Below are 18,127 nucleotides of genomic sequence, written 5' to 3'. Positions count from 1 at the left end.
GGACTCCCCCTCCCCACTGCGCTCTGGTGGAGACGCTGGCCCTGATCTCCAGCTGCTGTTCAGGGACTCCCCGCTGGCCCCTCCCTCTTGAGGTTTCTCCCTTGGAATCTCCCTTGCTCTGGCCACCGGTGCTCCCTTCTGTGAGTTCTCCGATTCGCTAGAGTGGCTTGTGGAATAACTCTGGCCACTGTCACTGCCAGCGCCCCCCTCGTACTCCTCCTCCTCACTCTCCATTTGCTCCCCCTCCTGTGTCTCTCCTTCTGAACCCCTGACACTTGATTACGGCTGTTAAGAAACATTTCACTCTGAGATTTTGGGGTGAATGTGCATTCTAACCCCAAAAACACCAATTAGCAACAAAACCAATCAGAGCTTTATCGTCTTTCTTTTTAAGTGGATGGAACCCAAAACACCTTTTTGCTTTGGTTGGAGGTGATTCTGGTGCACACCCATAAAACACCATGCGAATTGAAATAAGCCCTAGCGATGCTTATTCGTCTTCTTTCTACGCCGATGGAAGCGAAAAGACAGTTTTGTGTTATTTGGGACTCATTACACATACTTTGCAATTTCTGGGTTAATGAGCATTAACACCACGGAACACGATCTGAAATAAGCGAAATCCAAAATTCTTCTTTCTATGTATCTGGAAAGCAAAACAACCTGTTTGGGAAAGTTTAGGCTCAGTACACTTCGCTTTGATATTTGTGGGTGGAAAGAACATGGAAAGAACAATCCAAACTTTTTCCTCTGCTTTCTATTGACTTGGAACCAAAACACCTATTGTCAGTCCTGACACCTATGCTTGATTACGGCTGTTAAGAAACATTTCACTCTGAGATTTTTGGGTGAATGTGCATTCTAACCCCAAAAACACCAATTTGCAACAAAACCAATCAGAGCTTTATCGTCTTTCTTTTTAAGTGGATGGAACCCAAAACACCTTTTTGCTTTGGTTGGAGGTGATTCTGGTGCACACCCATAAAACACCATGCGAATTGAAATAAGCCCTAGCAATGCTTATTCGTCTTCTTTCTACGCCGATGGAAGCGAAAAGACAGTTTTGTGTTATTTGGGACATTATACATACTTTGCGATTTCTGGGTTAATGAGCATTAACACCACGGAACACGATCTGAAAGAAGCGAAATCCAAAATTCTTCTTTCTATGTAGCTGGAACGCAAAACAACCTGTTTGGGGAGGTTTAGGCTCAGTACACTTCGCTTTGCTATTTGTGGGTGGAAAGAACATGGAAAGAACAATCCAAACTTTTTCGTCTGCTTTCTATTGACATGGAACCAAAACACCTATGCTTGATTACGGCTGTTAAGAAACATTTCACTCTGAGATTTTTGGGTGAATGTGCATTCTAACCCCAAAAACACCAATTTGCAACAAAACCAACCAGAGCTTTATCGTCTTTCTTTTTAAGTGAATGGAACCCAAAACATCTTTTTGCTTTGGTTGGAGGTGATTCTGGTGCACACCCATAAAACACCATGCGAATTGAAATAAGCCCTAGCGATGCTTATTCGTCTTCTTTCTACGCCGATGGAAACGAAAAGACAGTTTTGTGTTATTTGGGAATCATTACACATACTTTGCGATTTCTGGGTTAATGAGCATTAACACCACGGAACACGATCTGAAATAAGCGAAATCCAAAATTCTTCTTTCTATGTAGCTGGAACGCAAAACAACCTGTTTGGGGAGGTTTAGGCTCAGTACACTTCGCTTTGCTCTTTGTGGGTGGAAAGAACATGGAAAGAACAATCCAAACTTTTTCGTCTGCTTTCTATTGACATGGAACCAAAACACCTATGCTTGATTACGGCTGTTAAGAAACATTTCACTCTGAGATTTTTGGGTGAATGTGCATTCTAACCTCCAAAACACCAATTTGCAACAAAACCAATCAGAGCTTTATCGTCTTTCTTTTTAAGTGGATGGAACCCAAAACACCTTTTTGCTTTGGTTGGGGGTGATTCTGGTGCACACCCATAAAACACCATGCGAATTGAAATAAGCCCTAGCAATGCTTATTCGTCTTCTTTCTACGCCGATGGAAGCGAAAAGACAGTTTTGTGTTATTTGGGAATCATTACACATACTTTGCAATTTCTGGGTTAATGAGCATTAACACCACGGAACACGATCTGAAAGAAGCGAAATCCAAAATTCTTCTTTCTATGTAGCTGGAACGCAAAACAACCTGTTTGGGGAGGTTTAGGCTCAGTACACTTCGCTTTGCTATTTGTGGGTGGAAAGAACATGGAAAGAACAATCCAAACTTTTTCGTCTGCTTTCTATTGACATGGAACCAAAACACCTATGCTTGATTACGGCTGTTAAGAAACATTTCACTCTGAGATTTTTGGGTGAATGTGCATTCTAACCCCAAAAACACCAATTTGCAACAAAACCAATCAGAGCTTTATCGTCTTTCTTTTTAAGTGGATGGAACCCAAAACACCTTTTTGCTTTGGTTGGAGGTGATTCTGGTGCACACCCATAAAACACCATGCGAATTGAAATAAGCCCTATCGATGCTTATTCGTCTTCTTTCTACGCATATGGAAGCGAAAAGACGGTTTTGTGTTATTTGGGACTCATTACACATACTTTGCGATTTCTGGGTTAATGAGCATTAACACCACGGAACACGATCTGAAAGAAGCGAAATCCAACATTCTTCTTTCTATGTAGATGGAACGCAAAACAACCTGTTTGGGGAGGTTTAGGCTCAGTACACTTCGCTTTGCTCTTTGTGGGTGGAAAGAACATGGAAAGAACAATCCAAACTTTTTCGTCTGCTTTCTATTGACATGGAACCAAAACACCTATGCTTGATTACGGCTGTTAAGAAACATTTCAGTCTGAGATTTTTGGGTGAATGTGCATTCTAACCCCAAAAACACCAATTTGCAACAAAACCAATCAGAGCTTTATCGTCTTTCTTTTTAAGTGGATGGAACCCAAAACATCTTTTTGCTTTGGTTGGAGGTGATTCTGGTGCACACCCATAAAACACCATGCGAATTGAAATAAGCCCTAGCGATGCTTATTCGTCTTCTTTCTACGCCGATGGAAGCGAAAAGACAGTTTTGTGTTATTTGGGAATCATTACACATACTTTGCGATTTCTGGGTTAATGAGCATTAACACCACGGAACACGATCTGAAATAAGCGAAATCCAAAATTCTTCTTTCTATGTAGCTGGAATGCAAAACAACCTGTTTGGGGAGGTTTAGGCTCAGTACACTTCGCTTTGCTCTTTGTGGGTGGAAAGAACATGGAAAGAACAATCCAAACTTTTTCGTCTGCTTTCTATTGACATGGAACCAAAACACCTATGCTTGATTACGGCTGTTAAGAAACATTTCACTCTGAGATTTTTGGGTGAATGTGCATTCTAACCCCAAAAACACCAATTTGCATCAAAACCAATCAGAGCTTTATCGTCTTTCTTTTTAAGTGGATGGAACCCAAAACACCTTTTTGCTTTGGTTGGAGGTGATTCTGGTGCACACCCATAAAACACCATGCGAATTGAAATAAGCCCTAGCGATGCTTATTCGTCTTCTTTCTACGCCGATTTAAGCGAAAAGACAGTTTTGTGTTATTTGGGACTCATTACACATACTTTGCGATTTTTGGGTTAAGGAGCATTAACACCACGGAACACGATCTGAAATAAGCGAAATCCAACATTCTTCTTTCTATGTAGCTGGAACGCAAAACAACCTTTTTGGGGAGGTTTAGGCTCAGTACACTTCGCTTTGCTCTTTGTGGGTGGAAAGAACATGGAAAGAACAATCCAAACTTTTTCGTCTGCTTTCTATTGACATGGAACCAAAACACCTATGCTTGATTACGGCTGTTAAGAAACATTTCAGTCTGAGATTTTTGGGTGAATGTGCATTCTAACCCCAAAAACACCAATTTGCAACAAAACCAATCAGAGCTTTATCGTCTTTCTTTTTAAGTGGATGGAACCCAAAACATCTTTTTGCTTTGGTTGGAGGTGATTCTGGTGCACACCCATAAAACACCATGCGAATTGAAATAAGCCCTAGCGATGCTTATTCGTCTTCTTTCTACGCCGATGGAAGCGAAAAGACAGTTTTGTGTTATTTGGGAATCATTACACATACTTTGCGATTTCTGGGTTAATGAGCATTAACACCACGGAACACGATCTGAAATAAGCGAAATCCAAAATTCTTCTTTCTATGTAGCTGGAACGCAAAACAACCTGTTTGGGGAGGTTTAGGCTCAGTACACTTCGCTTTGCTCTTTGTGGGTGGAAAGAACATGGAAAGAACAATCCAAACTTTTTCGTCTGCTTTCTATTGACATGGAACCAAAACACCTATGCTTGATTACGGCTGTTAAGAAACATTTCACTCTGAGATTTTTGGGTGAATGTGCATTCTAACCCCAAAAACACCAATTTGCATCAAAACCAATCAGAGCTTTATCGTCTTTCTTTTTAAGTGGATGGAACCCAAAACACCTTTTTGCTTTGGTTGGAGGTGATTCTGGTGCACACCCATAAAACACCATGCGAATTGAAATAAGCCCTAGCGATGCTTATTCGTCTTCTTTCTACGCCGATTTAAGCGAAAAGACAGTTTTGTGTTATTTGGGACTCATTACACATACTTTGCGATTTTTGGGTTAAGGAGCATTAACACCACGGAACACGATCTGAAATAAGCGAAATCCAACATTCTTCTTTCTATGTAGCTGGAACGCAAAACAACCTTTTTGGGGAGGTTTAGGCTCAGTACACTTCGCTTTGCTCTTTGTGGGTGGAAAGAACATGGAAAGAACAATCCAAACTTTTTCGTCTGCTTTCTATTGACATGGAACCAAAACACCTATGCTTGATTACGGCTGTTAAGAAACATTTCAGTCTGAGATTTTTGGGTGAATGTGCATTCTAACCCCAAAAACACCAATTTGCAACAAAACCAATCAGAGCTTTATCGTCTTTCTTTTTAAGTGGATGGAACCCAAAACATCTTTTTGCTTTGGTTGGAGGTGATTCTGGTGCACACCCATAAAACACCATGCGAATTGAAATAAGCCCTAGCGATGCTTATTCGTCTTCTTTCTACGCCGATGGAAGCGAAAAGACAGTTTTGTGTTATTTGGGAATCATTACACATACTTTGCGATTTCTGGGTTAATGAGCATTAACACCACGGAACACGATCTGAAATAAGCGAAATCCAAAATTCTTCTTTCTATGTAGCTGGAACGCAAAACAACCTGTTTGGGGAGGTTTAGGCTCAGTACACTTCGCTTTGCTCTTTGTGGGTGGAAAGAACATGGAAAGAACAATCCAAACTTTTTCGTCTGCTTTCTATTGACATGGAACCAAAACACCTATGCTTGATTACGGCTGTTAAGAAACATTTCACTCTGAGATTTTTGGGTGAATGTGCATTCTAACCCCAAAAACACCAATTTGCATCAAAACCAATCAGAGCTTTATCGTCTTTCTTTTTAAGTGGATGGAACCCAAAACACCTTTTTGCTTTGGTTGGAGGTGATTCTGGTGCACACCCATAAAACACCATGCGAATTGAAATAAGCCCTAGCGATGCTTATTCGTCTTCTTTCTACGCCGATTTAAGCGAAAAGACAGTTTTGTGTTATTTGGGACTCATTACACATACTTTGCGATTTCTGGGTTAAGGAGCATTAACACCACGGAACACGATCTGAAATAAGCGAAATCCAACATTCTTCTTTCTATGTAGCTGGAACGCAAAACAACCTTTTTGGGGAGGTTTAGGCTCAGTACACTTCGCTTTGCTCTTTGTGGGTGGAAAGAACATGGAAAGAACAATCCAAACTTTTTCGTCTGCTTTCTATTGACATGGAACCAAAACACCTATGCTTGATTACGGCTGTTAAGAAACATTTCACTCTGAGATTTTTGGGTGAATGTGCATTCTAACCCCAAAAACACCAATTTGCAACAAAACCAATCAGAGCTTTATCGTCTTTCTTTTTAAGTGGATGGAACCCAAAACATCTTTTTGCTTTGGTTGGAGGTGATTCTGGTGCACACCCATAAAACACCATGCGAATTGAAATAAGCCCTATCGATGCTTATTCGTCTTCTTTCTACGCATATGGAAGCGAAAAGACGGTTTTGTGTTATTTGGGACTCATTACACATACTTTGCGATTTCTGGGTTAATGAGCATTAACACCACGGAACACGATCTGAAATAAGCGAAATCCAAAATTCTTCTTTCTATGTAGCTGGAACGCAAAACAACCTGTTTGGGGAGGTTTAGGCTCAGTACACTTCGCTTTGCTATTTGTGGGTGGAAAGAACATGGAAAGAACAATCCAAACTTTTTCCTCTGCTTTCTATTGACATGGAACCAAAACACCTGTCAGGACTGCCGCTAGGTCCCAGCTCACAGAGGACCAACCCCCAGTGGATATTATATACAAAAGTCTTTATTGAAGTTTAGTTTCCATTTCCAAGCTCTGGGCGCGCAGGCCCACGTCTTAACGCTAGACCGGCTAAGTCCCCTCTGACTCACTGCTCCACCCACACCAGTTTAAGATTCTAGCCCGGCTCCACCTCTTGCGCTGCTCTTTCCTGCGTTGGGTCCTTCTGCCCTCTGGGGTTCCCTCCTTCCTGGACTCCTCTGACGCGGAGCCTCCTGAGTCTTGCCCCTCCCTCCGGCGGGCTTTAGGACCTGGCTCCCTTCCCGGGCTCCCCGCTGTGCCGCGCTCCTGTACATTTGAACTTGGCGCGCGCGCCCAGCCGGTGACTTTCCTTCTGACCGTTTCCCCGCTTCCTGATGTGGGTGTTGCCAAACCTGACTCCTCTCCTCCCTCTGGTGGTGAGGGCACTGGTCCCGACTCCTGGGACTCCCCCTCCCCACTGCGCTCTGGTGGAGACGCTGGCCCTGATCTCCAGCTGCTGTTCAGGGACTCCCCGCTGGCCCCTCCCTCTTGAGGTTTCTCCCTTGGAATCTCCCTTGCTCTGGCCACCGGTGCTCCCTTCTGTGAGTTCTCCGATTCGCTAGAGTGGCTTGTGGAATAACTCTGGCCACTGTCACTGCCAGCGCCCCCCTCGTACTCCTCCTCCTCACTCTCCATTTGCTCCCCCTCCTGTGTCTCTCCTTCTGAACCCCTGACACTTGATTACGGCTGTTAAGAAACATTTCACTCTGAGATTTTGGGGTGAATGTGCATTCTAACCCCAAAAACACCAATTAGCAACAAAACCAATCAGAGCTTTATCGTCTTTCTTTTTAAGTGGATGGAACCCAAAACACCTTTTTGCTTTGGTTGGAGGTGATTCTGGTGCACACCCATAAAACACCATGCGAATTGAAATAAGCCCTAGCGATGCTTATTCGTCTTCTTTCTACGCCGATGGAAGCGAAAAGACAGTTTTGTGTTATTTGGGACTCATTACACATACTTTGCAATTTCTGGGTTAATGAGCATTAACACCACGGAACACGATCTGAAATAAGCGAAATCCAAAATTCTTCTTTCTATGTATCTGGAAAGCAAAACAACCTGTTTGGGAAAGTTTAGGCTCAGTACACTTCGCTTTGATATTTGTGGGTGGAAAGAACATGGAAAGAACAATCCAAACTTTTTCCTCTGCTTTCTATTGACTTGGAACCAAAACACCTATTGTCAGTCCTGACACCTATGCTTGATTACGGCTGTTAAGAAACATTTCAGTCTGAGATTTTTGGGTGAATGTGCATTCTAACCCCAAAAACACCAATTTGCAACAAAACCAATCAGAGCTTTATCGTCTTTCTTTTTAAGTGGATGGAACCGAAAACACCTTTTTGCTTTGGTTGGAGGTGATTCTGGTGCACACCCATAAAACACCATGCAAATTGAAATAAGCCCTAGCAATGCTTATTCGTCTTCTTTCTACGCCGATGGAAGCGAAAAGACAGTTTTGTGTTATTTGGGACATTATACATACTTTGCGATTTCTGGGTTAATGAGCATTAACACCACGGAACACGATCTGAAAGAAGCGAAATCCAAAATTCTTCTTTCTATGTAGCTGGAACGCAAAACAACCTGTTTGGGGAGGTTTAGGCTCAGTACACTTCGCTTTGCTATTTGTGGGTGGAAAGAACATGGAAAGAACAATCCAAACTTTTTCGTCTGCTTTCTATTGACATGGAACCAAAACACCTATGCTTCATTACGGCTGTTAAGAAACATTTCACTCTGAGATTTTTGGGTGAATGTGCATTCTAACCCCAAAAACACCAATTTGCAACAAAACCAATCAGAGCTTTATCGTCTTTCTTTTTAAGTGGATGGAACACAAAACACCTTTTTGCTTTGGTTGGAGGTGATTCTGGTGCACACCCATAAAACCATGCGAATTGAAATAAGCCCTAGCGATGCTTATTCGTCTTCTTTCTACGCCGATGGAAGCGAAAAGACAGTTTTGTGTTATTTGGGACATTATACATACTTTGCGATTTCTGGGTTAATGAGCATTAACACCACGGAAAACGATCTGAAATAAGCGAAATCCAAAATTCTTCTTTCTATGTAGCTGGAACGCAAAACAACCTGTTTGGGGAGGTGTAGGCTCAGTACACTTCGCTTTGCTATTTGTGGGTGGAAAGAACATGGAAAGAACAATTCAAACGTTTTCGTCTGCTTTCTATTGACATGGAACCAAAACACCTATGCTTGATTACGGCTGTTAAGAAACATTTCACTCTAAGATTTTTGGGTGAATGTGCATTCTAACCCCAAAAACACCAATTTGCAACAAAACCAATCAGAGCTTTATCGTCTCTCTTTTTAAGTGGATGGAACCCAAAACACCTTTTTGCTTTGGTTGGAGGTGATTCTGGTGCACACCCATAAAACACCATGCGAATTGAAATAAGCCCTAGCAATGCTTATTCGTCTTCTTTCTACGCATATGGAAGCGAAAAGACGGTTTTGTGTTATTTGGGACTCATTACACATACTTTGCGATTTCTGGGTTAATTAGCATTAACACCACGGAACACGATCTGAAATAAGCGAAATCCAAAATTCTTCTTTCTATGTTGATGGAACGCAAAACAACCTGTTTGGGGAGGTTTAGGCTCAGTACACTTCGCTTTGCTATTTGTGGGTATAAAGAACATGGAAAGAACAATCCAAACTTTTTCGTCTGCTTTCTATTGACATGGAACCAAAACACCTATGCTTGTTTACGGCTGTTAAGAAACATTTCACTCTGAGATTTTTGGGTGAATGTGCATTCTAACCCCAAAAACACCAATTTGCAACAAAACCAATCAGAGCTTTATCGTCTTTCTTTTTAAGTGGATGGAACCCAAAACACCTTTTTGCTTTGGTTGGAGGTGATTCTGGTGCACACCCATAAAACACTATCCGAATTGAAATATGCCCTAGCGATGCTTATTCGTCTTCTTTCTACGCATATGGAAGCGAAAAGACGGTTTGTGTTATTTGGGACTCATTACACATTCTTTGCGATTTCTGGGTTAATGAGCATTAACACCACGGAACACGATCTGAAATAAGCGAAATCCAAAATTCTTCTTTCTATGTAGCTGGAACGCAAAACAACCTGTTTGGGGAGGTTTAGGCTCAGTACACTTCGCTTTGCTATTTGTGGGTGGAAAGAACATGGAAAGAACAATCCAAACTTTTTCGTCTGCTTTCTATTGACATGGAACCAAAACACCTATGCTTGATTACGGCTGTTAAGAAACATTTCACTCTGAGATTTTTGGGTGAATGTGCATTCTAACCCCAAAAACACCAATTTGCATCAAAACCAATCAGAGCTTTATCGTCTTTCTTTTTAAGTGGATGGAACCCAAAAGACCTTTTTGCTTTGGTTGGAGGTGATTCTGGTGCACACCCATAAAACACCATGCGAATTGAAATAAGCCCTAGCGATGCTTATTCGTCTTCTTTCTACGCCGATGGAAGCGAAAAGACAGTTTTGTGTTATTTGGGACTCATTACACATACTTTGCGATTTCTGGGTTAATGAGCATTAACACCACGGAACACGATCTGAAATAAGCGAAATCCAACATTCTTCTTTCTATGTAGCTGGAACGCAAAACAACCTTTTTGGGGAGGTGTAGGCTCAGTACACTTCGCTTTGCTCTTTGTGGGTGGAAAGAACATGGAAAGAACAATCCAAACTTTTTCGTCTGCTTTCTATTGACATGGAACCAAAACACCTATGCTTCATTACGGCTGTTAAGAAACATTTCACTCTGAGATTTTTGGGTGAATGTGCATTCTAACCCCAAAAACACCAATTTGCAACAAAACCAATCAGAGCTTTATCGTCTTTCTTTTTAAGTGGATGGAACCCAAAACACCTTTTTGCTTTGGTTGGAGGTGATTCTGGTGCACACCCATAAAACACCATGCGAATTGAAATAAGCCCTAGCGATGCTTATTCGTCTTCTTTCTACGCCGATGGAAGCGAAAAGACAGTTTTGTGTTATTTGGGAATCATTACACATACTTTGCGATTTCTGGGTTAATGAGCATTAACACCACGGAACACGATCTGAAAGAAGCGAAATCCAAAATTCTTCTTTCTATGTAGCTGGAACGCAAAACAACCTGTTTGGGCAGGTTTAGGCTCAGTACACTTCGCTTTGCTATTTGTGGGTGGAAAGAACATGGAAAGAACAATCCAAACTTTTTCGTCTGCTTTCTATTGACATGGAACCAAAACACCTATGCTTGATTACGGCTGTTAAGAAACATTTCACTCTGAGATTTTTGGGTGAATGTGCATTCTAACCCCAAAAACACCAATTTGCAACAAAACCAACCAGAGCTTTATCGTCTTTCTTTTTAAGTGAATGGAACCCAAAACATCTTTTTGCTTTGGTTGGAGGTGATTCTGGTGCACACCCATAAAACACCATGCGAATTGAAATAAGCCCTAGCGATGCTTATTCGTCTTCTTTCTACGCCGATGGAAACGAAAAGACAGTTTTGTGTTATTTGGGAATCATTACACATACTTTGCGATTTCTGGGTTAATGAGCATTAACACCACGGAACACGATCTGAAATAAGCGAAATCCAAAATTCTTCTTTCTATGTAGCTGGAACGCAAAACAACCTGTTTGGGGAGGTTTAGGCTCAGTACACTTCGCTTTGATATTTGTGGGTGGAAAGAACATGGAAAGAACAATCCAAACTTTTTCGTCTGCTTTCTATTGACATGGAACCAAAACACCTATGCTTGATTACGGCTGTTAAGAAACATTTCACTCTGAGATTTTTGGGTGAATGTGCATTCTAACCCCAAAAACACCAATTTGCAACAAAACCAACCAGAGCTTTATCGTCTTTCTTTTTAAGTGAATGGAACCCAAAACATCTTTTTGCTTTGGTTGGAGGTGATTCTGGTGCACACCCATAAAACACCATGCGAATTGAAATAAGCCCTAGCGATGCTTATTCGTCTTCTTTCTACGCCGATGGAAACGAAAAGACAGTTTTGTGTTATTTGGGAATCATTACACATACTTTGCGATTTCTGGGTTAATGAGCATTAACACCACGGAACACGATCTGAAATAAGCGAAATCCAAAATTCTTCTTTCTATGTAGCTGGAACGCAAAACAACCTGTTTGGGGAGGTTTAGGCTCAGTACACTTCGCTTTGATATTTGTGGGTGGAAAGAACATGGAAAGAACAATCCAAACTTTTTCGTCTGCTTTCTATTGACATGGAACCAAAACACCTATGCTTGATTACGGCTGTTAAGAAACATTTCACTCTGAGATTTTTGGGTGAATGTGCATTCTAACCCCCAAAACACCAATTTGCAACAAAACCAATCAGAGCTTTATCGTCTTTCTTTTTAAGTGGATGGAACCCAAAACACCTTTTTGCTTTGGTTGGAGGTGATTCTGGTGCACACCCATAAAACACCATGCGAATTGAAATAAGCCCTAGCAATGCTTATTCGTCTTCTTTCTACGCCGATGGAAGCGAAAAGACAGTTTTGTGTTATTTGGGAATCATTACACATACTTTGCAATTTCTGGGTTAATGAGCATTAACACCACGGAACACGATCTGAAAGAAGCGAAATCCAAAATTCTTCTTTCTATGTAGCTGGAACGCAAAACAACCTGTTTGGGGAGGTTTAGGCTCAGTACACTTCGCTTTGCTATTTGTGGGTGGAAAGAACATGGAAAGAACAATCCAAACTTTTTCGTCTGCTTTCTATTGACATGGAACCAAAACACCTATGCTTGATTACGGCTGTTAAGAAACATTTCACTCTGAGATTTTTGGGTGAATGTGCATTCTAACCCCAAAAACACCAATTTGCAACAAAACCAATCAGAGCTTTATCGTCTTTCTTTTTAAGTGGATGGAACCCAAAACACCTTTTTGCTTTGGTTGGAGGTGATTCTGGTGCACACCCATAAAACACCATGCGAATTGAAATAAGCCCTATCGATGCTTATTCGTCTTCTTTCTACGCATATGGAAGCGAAAAGACGGTTTTGTGTTATTTGGGACTCATTACACATACTTTGCGATTTCTGGGTTAATGAGCATTAACACCACGGAACACGATCTGAAAGAAGCGAAATCCAACATTCTTCTTTCTATGTAGATGGAACGCAAAACAACCTGTTTGGGGAGGTTTCGGCTCAGTACACTTCGCTTTGCTCTTTGTGGGTGGAAAGAACATGGAAAGAACAATCCAAACTTTTTCGTCTGCTTTCTATTGACATGGAACCAAAACACCTATGCTTGATTACGGCTGTTAAGAAACATTTCAGTCTGAGATTTTTGGGTGAATGTGCATTCTAACCCCAAAAACACCAATTTGCATCAAAACCAATCAGAGCTTTATCGTCTTTCTTTTTAAGTGGATGGAACCCAAAACACCTTTTTGCTTTGGTTGGAGGTGATTCTGGTGCACACCCATAAAACACCATGCGAATTGAAATAAGCCCTAGCGATGCTTATTCGTCTTCTTTCTACGCCGATGGAAGCGAAAAGACAGTTTTGTGTTATTTGGGACTCATTACACATACTTTGCGATTTCTGGGTTAATGAGCATTAACACCACGGAACACGATCTGAAATAAGCGAAATCCAACATTCTTCTTTCTATGTAGCTGGAACGCAAAACAACCTTTTTGGGGAGGTTTAGGCTCAGTACACTTCGCTTTGCTCTTTGTGGGTGGAAAGAACATGGAAAGAACAATCCAAACTTTTTCGTCTGCTTTCTATTGACATGGAACCAAAACACCTATGCTTGATTACGGCTGTTAAGAAACATTTCACTCTGAGATTTTTGGGTGAATGTGCATTCTAACCCCAAAAACACCAATTTGCAACAAAACCAACCAGAGCTTTATCGTCTTTCTTTTTAAGTGAATGGAACCCAAAACATCTTTTTGCTTTGGTTGGAGGTGATTCTGGTGCACACCCATAAAACACCATGCGAATTGAAATAAGCCCTAGCGATGCTTATTCGTCTTCTTTCTACGCCGATGGAAACGAAAAGACAGTTTTGTGTTATTTGGGAATCATTACACATACTTTGCGATTTCTGGGTTAATGAGCATTAACACCACGGAACACGATCTGAAATAAGCGAAATCCAAAATTCTTCTTTCTATGTAGCTGGAACGCAAAACAACCTGTTTGGGGAGGTTTAGGCTCAGTACACTTCGCTTTGATATTTGTGGGTGGAAAGAACATGGAAAGAACAATCCAAACTTTTTCGTCTGCTTTCTATTGACATGGAACCAAAACACCTATGCTTGATTACGGCTGTTAAGAAACATTTCACTCTGAGATTTTTGGGTGAATGTGCATTCTAACCCCAAAAACACCAATTTGCAACAAAACCAACCAGAGCTTTATCGTCTTTCTTTTTAAGTGAATGGAACCCAAAACATCTTTTTGCTTTGGTTGGAGGTGATTCTGGTGCACACCCATAAAACACCATGCGAATTGAAATAAGCCCTAGCGATGCTTATTCGTCTTCTTTCTACGCCGATGGAAACGAAAAGACAGTTTTGTGTTATTTGGGTATCATTACACATACTTTGCGATTTCTGGGTTAATGAGCATTAACACCACGGAACACGATCTGAAATAAGCGAAATCCAAAATTCTTCTTTCTATGTAGCTGGAACGCAAAACAACCTGTTTGGGGAGGTTTAGGCTCAGTACACTTCGCTTTGATATTTGTGGGTGGAAAGAACATGGAAAGAACAATCCAAACTTTTTCGTCTGCTTTCTATTGACATGGAACCAAAACACCTATGCTTGATTACGGCTGTTAAGAAACATTTCACTCTGAGATTTTTGGGTGAATGTGCATTCTAACCCCAAAAACACCAATTTGCAACAAAACCAACCAGAGCTTTATCGTCTTTCTTTTTAAGTGAATGGAACCCAAAACATCTTTTTGCTTTGGTTGGAGGTGATTCTGGTGCACACCCATAAAACACCATGCGAATTGAAATAAGCCCTAGCGATGCTTATTCGTCTTCTTTCTACGCCGATGGAAACGAAAAGACAGTTTTGTGTTATTTGGGAATCATTACACATACTTTGCGATTTCTGGGTTAATGAGCATTAACACCACGGAACACGATCTGAAATAAGCGAAATCCAAAATTCTTCTTTCTATGTAGCTGGAACGCAAAACAACCTGTTTGGGGAGGTTTAGGCTCAGTACACTTCGCTTTGATATTTGTGGGTGGAAAGAACATGGAAAGAACAATCCAAACTTTTTCGTCTGCTTTCTATTGACATGGAAAGAAAACACCTATGCTTGATTACGGCTGTTAAGAAACATTTCACTCTGAGATTTTTGGGTGAATGTGCATTCTAACCCCCAAAACACCAATTTGCAACAAAACCAATCAGAGCTTTATCGTCTTTCTTTTTAAGTGGATGGAACCCAAAACACCTTTTTGCTTTGGTTGGAGGTGATTCTGGTGCACACCCATAAAACACCATGCGAATTGAAATAAGCCCTAGCGATGCTTATTCGTCTTCTTTCTACGCCGATGGAAGCGAAAAGACAGTTTTGTGTTATTTGGGAATCATTACACATACTTTGCAATTTCTGGGTTAATGAGCATTAACACCACGGAACACGATCTGAAAGAAGCGAAATCCAAAATTCTTCTTTCTATGTAGCTGGAACGCAAAACAACCTGTTTGGGGAGGTTTAGGCTCAGTACACTTCGCTTTGCTATTTGTGGGTGGAAAGAACATGGAAAGAACAATCCAAACTTTTTCGTCTGCTTTCTATTGACATGGAACCAAAACACCTATGCTTGATTACGGCTGTTAAGAAACATTTCACTCTGAGATTTTTGGGTGAATGTGCATTCTAACCCCAAAAACACCAATTTGCAACAAAACCAATCAGAGCTTTATCGTCTTTCTTTTTAAGTGGATGGAACCCAAAACACCTTTTTGCTTTGGTTGGAGGTGATTCTGGTGCACACCCATAAAACACCATGCGAATTGAAATAAGCCCTATCGATGCTTATTCGTCTTCTTTCTACGCATATGGAAGCGAAAAGACGGTTTTGTGTTATTTGGGACTCATTACACATACTTTGCGATTTCTGGGTTAATGAGCATTAACACCACGGAACACGATCTGAAAGAAGCGAAATCCAACATTCTTCTTTCTATGTAGATGGAACGCAAAACAACCTGTTTGGGGAGGTTTCGGCTCAGTACACTTCGCTTTGCTCTTTGTGGGTGGAAAGAACATGGAAAGAACAATCCAAACTTTTTCGTCTGCTTTCTATTGACATGGAACCAAAACACCTATGCTTGATTACGGCTGTTAAGAAACATTTCAGTCTGAGATTTTTGGGTGAATGTGCATTCTAACCCCAAAAACACCAATTTGCATCAAAACCAATCAGAGCTTTATCGTCTTTCTTTTTAAGTGGATGGAACCCAAAACACCTTTTTGCTTTGGTTGGAGGTGATTCTGGTGCACACCCATAAAACACCATGCGAATTGAAATAAGCCCTAGCGATGCTTATTCGTCTTCTTTCTACGCCGATGGAAGCGAAAAGACAGTTTTGTGTTATTTGGGACTCATTACACATACTTTGCGATTTCTGGGTTAATGAGCATTAACACCACGGAACACGATCTGAAATAAGCGAAATCCAACATTCTTCTTTCTATGTAGCTGGAACGCAAAACAACCTTTTTGGGGAGGTTTAGGCTCAGTACACTTCGCTTTGCTCTTTGTGGGTGGAAAGAACATGGAAAGAACAATCCAAACTTTTTCGTCTGCTTTCTATTGACATGGAACCAAAACACCTATGCTTGATTACGGCTGTTAAGAAACATTTCACTCTGAGATTTTTGGGTGAATGTGCATTCTAACCCCAAAAACACCAATTTGCAACAAAACCAATCAGAGCTTTATCGTCTTTCTTTTTAAGTGGATGGAACCCAAAACACCTTTTTGCTTTGGTTGGAGGTGATTCTGGTGCACACCCATAAAACACCATGCGAATTGAAATAAGCCCTAGCGATGCTTATTCGTCTTCTTTCTACGCCGATGGAAGCGAAAAGACAGTTTTGTGTTATTTGGGAATCATTATACATACTTTGCGATTTCTGGGTTAATGAGCATTAACACCACGGAACACGATCTGAAAGAAGCCAAATCCAAAATTCTTCTTTCTATGTAGCTGGAACGCAAAACAACCTGTTTGGGGAGGTTTAGGCTCAGTACACTTCGCTTTGCTATTTGTGGGTGGAAAGAACATGGAAAGAACAATCCAAACTTTTTCGTCTGCTTTCTATTGACATGGAACCAAAACACCTATGCTTGATTACGGCTGTTAAGAAACATTTCACTCTGAGATTTTTGGGTGAATGTGCATTCTAACCCCAAAAACACCAATTTGCAACAAAACCAACCAGAGCTTTATCGTCTTTCTTTTTAAGTGAATGGAACCCAAAACATCTTTTTGCTTTGGTTGGAGGTGATTCTGGTGCACACCCATAAAACACCATGCGAATTGAAATAAGCCCTAGCGATGCTTATTCGTCTTCTTTCTACGCCGATGGAAACGAAAAGACAGTTTTGTGTTATTTGGGAATCATTACACATACTTTGCGATTTCTGGGTTAATGAGCATTAACACCACGGAACACGATCTGAAATAAGCGAAATCCAAAATTCTTCTTTCTATGTAGCTGGAACGCAAAACAACCTGTTTGGGGAGGTTTAGGCTCAGTACACTTCGCTTTGCTCTTTGTGGGTGGAAAGAACATGGAAAGAAGAATCCAAACTTTTTCGTCTGCTTTCTATTGACATGGAACCAAAACACCTATGCTTGATTACGGCTGTTAAGAAACATTTCACTCTGAGATTTTTGGGTGAATGTGCATTCTAACCCCCAAAACACCAATTTGCAACAAAACCAATCAGAGCTTTATCGTCTTTCTTTTTAAGTGGATGGAACCCAAAACACCTTTTTGCTTTGGTTGGAGGTGATTCTGGTGCACACCCATAAAACACCATGCGAATTGAAATAAGCCCTAGCAATGCTTATTCGTCTTCTTTCTACGCCGATGGAAGCGAAAAGACAGTTTTGTGTTATTTGGGAATCATTACACATACTTTGCAATTTCTGGGTTAATGAGCATTAACACCACGGAACACGATCTGAAATAAGCGAAATCCAAAATTCTTCTTTCTATGTAGCTGGAACGCAAAACAACCTGTTTGGGGAGGTTTAGGCTCAGTACACTTCGCTTTGCTATTTGTGGGTGGAAAGAACATGGAAAGAACAATCCAAACTTTTTCGTCTGCTTTCTATTGACATGGAACCAAAACACCTATGCTTGATTACGGCTGTTAAGAAACATTTCACTCTGAGATTTTTGGGTGAATGTGCATTCTAACCCCAAAAACACCAATTTGCAACAAAACCAACCAGAGCTTTATCGTCTTTCTTTTTAAGTGAATGGAACCCAAAACATCTTTTTGCTTTGGTTGGAGGTGATTCTGGTGCACACCCATAAAACACCATGCGAATTGAAATAAGC

The sequence above is a fragment of the Podarcis gaigeae genome (genome assembly GCF_964106915.1).
Source record: "Podarcis gaigeae genome assembly, chromosome: 13".
NCBI lineage: Eukaryota > Metazoa > Chordata > Lepidosauria > Squamata > Lacertidae > Podarcis > Podarcis gaigeae.
The sequence above is the reverse complement of the archived record's forward strand: the minus strand, read 5'-3'. Positions refer to the sequence as shown.